At 34.9% G+C, this 2,873-nt stretch overlaps 1 long non-coding RNA gene across 1 annotated transcript; it reads right to left on the bottom strand.

Moving 5' to 3' along the window:
- Positions 1–1,118: 1,118 nt before the first annotated feature.
- On the bottom strand, positions 1,119–1,780 carry LOC116718795 (uncharacterized). The gene is made up of 2 exons (XR_004338991.1): positions 1,564–1,780; positions 1,119–1,470 (listed from the first exon to the last, which is right to left on the bottom strand). It is a non-coding gene; the product is annotated as an uncharacterized LOC116718795 (long non-coding RNA).
- Between the last annotated feature and the right edge of the window lie 1,093 nt (positions 1,781–2,873).

The raw sequence follows: 2,873 nt of genomic DNA on the forward strand, positions 1-2,873 counted from the left end.
ATCTGCATGGATATGTTGGATTTATATTCTAAGAGTCTTGAACACATTTACTAAAGATAACTTCAACTTTAGAAACATTAAATGGACAAAAACTCAAACCTTTTCTATCTTTGGAGAAGATCAGAGGAAGCTAAACATTTAGTGTTGCGCTAAATAATTAGCTAGCAAGCTAAGTATTTGCTATGTATATATTTAAATTATTTGGACGTTTGAATTAATAAGACTATCATATTTGATGATGCAAACCTTTTTTCTGTTTAGATTGATGTAATATTATCAGTGAAAAATGCGACAAGAAAGTATTTACAGACATATTTTAGCAGTACTACCATCTTTTTACTTTTCCAGATTTTACTATAAAATTTCCGAAGAACTTCTGTCATATTTAATCTTTTGAAAAGCAAATTGTAATTTCTGAGAAGTTTTACATAATAAACATGTAATTTACATTATAATTTCAACAGTGAAAGAAAATATATTATTGCTCTTCTTCCTTTATTTTGCAGCTAATTCTTATGTTGTTTTTTATGATAAATCATTTTTGTAGCTTTATGTGACCCTTTAAAAATTGTTAATTTTAAAATTAATAATGAATCTTTAACTTCAATAGAGGAAAAGTTTCTATCATTTTCATGTTAAATTTGTGGCAAACAGAAGCTACCATTAATTTGTTTGACCCATTTTTAAATATTTTCTTAAAACTTCTTTCATTTGAGATTTTTACTTTTAAATTGTTTTAATTATTGAACTTTTTATTTCTTTGTATCTTTATTAAAAATAGGATGTTTTTTATTATTTTTAAATCATTAGGACTCTATTATTTGTTAATTGCTGTATTATGTAACTTCTGTTTCATTATTTTTGTGCACAGCTCTTTGGTCTTGTTGGAGTTTAAAGTTCTCTAGAAATAAATCAGGAAGAGTAACTCCAGAATTGCAGAGTTTAGATGCTGGATGTTCATTTCTGATGGAAAATAAAGACAAAAACTGAATAAATAAATTACTTCTGGTGTTCCTCTTCATGTGATTTAAAACTCATGTCACGTTTTTAGACTCAGTTCAGGGAAAATATCAACTGAACAAACTGAACCATGAATGTAAAGACAATCAGCAGTTTCTTTTTCATGCATTTATTGATTTATTTTTCAATTTTCAGGTGAAGAGAAAGCTCCATTAGGGAGGTCAAGATCAGGTGAGAAAAAAAAAACAACTATTGATTTATTCTAATGCTACAAACATGTGGATCAAACTGATGAAGATAAAATTATAAAATTATATGTGAGAGGAAATTTGATGAGAATTTTATTTTATTATAGTTCATGTTTTATTGAATCCTAGTTGCTGCTTTTATCCACCACAGGTATTCACACACATCCAAGATTGCAGTTGGTTCCTGACATGCCTTTATTCCAGCAAAAGAAATCACACCATAAATCATGTCATTGTACATCGCTGCTCCACCAGTGTCGCCCTGTAGAAAAATTTATATCAATATATTTATTAATGTTGTAAAACAGAAAAGTCTTCTAATCGCTGCAGAGAGATATTAAAGAAGCAAACTCACACGACATATATCCCTGTTCGGTGCTGAAGCAAGGAATATATACCCATACGGCGGCATGATGATGGAAATACGAAAAACCTGCATGTTGACACATTGAAGATGTGCTGGAATAGGAACATTGGGGAGCACTGTAGAGAAACATGAGAATAATTAACATGTTCTTCCCTCGACCTTCTCTGCAGAGACAGAAGCAAAGATTTTATTCTCATAACTTCAATATTACTCTCACATCGCTCATTATTGGGGCCGGCTGTTGTTGCTCCCTCTCCTGCCAGTTGAACAACATCGCCTCTAAAACACAATAAGAATAAAATGTAAAAATACAAGATACCAATGTAGAAAATTAATTGTTATGAAGAACAATGAAAGAACAGAAAATAAATCTGGACTTCATCCACTGACACAGGAGTGTCCACCTCCAGTCCTCAGTGTGTCCTACATCCTTTACATGTGTCTCTGGTCCAACACACCTGAGCTAAACAAATTCTGGTTCTGCTGGTGGCCTGATTATCTGACTCAGGTGTGCTGAAGCAGAGGCAGCAGGACTGGAGGAGTGGAGACAGAAAACCTGAAGACATGTTTTTGATCAGAGAAAGACTTACCTTCTAAGACGATAATTGCAGTCTGGTAGCCGAGCAACTGGGACATCTGTTACTGGTGTCTGAAGCTTCAGTAAAATGATGTCATGGTGCTGGCCGTAAATCTCAGGAACTTGTCGGATTACCTGAATGTACTGTATAACAGTCCGTGGATGAACTTTTAACACTGCTCTGTTAGTCCTGCAGAAAAGGTTAGATTATAATGAACAGAGAAAAAACCTGATAATCTGCAGATAAAACTGTCTTCATGTTTCTTTCCTACCATCCTGGCTCCGACTGCCAGCAGCGAGCTACAGTCAGGATCCACTGAGGGTGGATCAGAGATCCTCCACAGCGGCTCATATGAGTACCATTGTGTCTCTCCAGCCGAACATGATAAAGACGCTCCGTGTCATCACAGTTTTGACCTCCAATGATTCTCTTCTGCAGAGAAACATCTGAGTTCACTGAAGCACCTGAAGAAGAAAAAGGAGGACTTTACTCAGAAATCAGGTGCAAACATGGCAACAAGAACAGAAAAAGAATAAACAGTAAAAGATTAAAAAGAATCAGTTTATATGCAAAGAAGTTTCAGTCTGAAACAGAATCAGAGGAAAGTTTGAGAATCACAGAGAGCAGCAGCCTCACTGGAACCAGTGGAAGTGTTTCCAGTGTCTCCAGTGTCTCCAGTGTTTCAGACTCACCCAGCCCCAGCAGCATCAGAACCTTCAG

The sequence above is a fragment of the Xiphophorus hellerii genome, chromosome 4 (genome assembly GCF_003331165.1).
Source record: "Xiphophorus hellerii strain 12219 chromosome 4, Xiphophorus_hellerii-4.1, whole genome shotgun sequence".
NCBI classification, from domain to species: domain Eukaryota; kingdom Metazoa; phylum Chordata; class Actinopteri; order Cyprinodontiformes; family Poeciliidae; genus Xiphophorus; species Xiphophorus hellerii.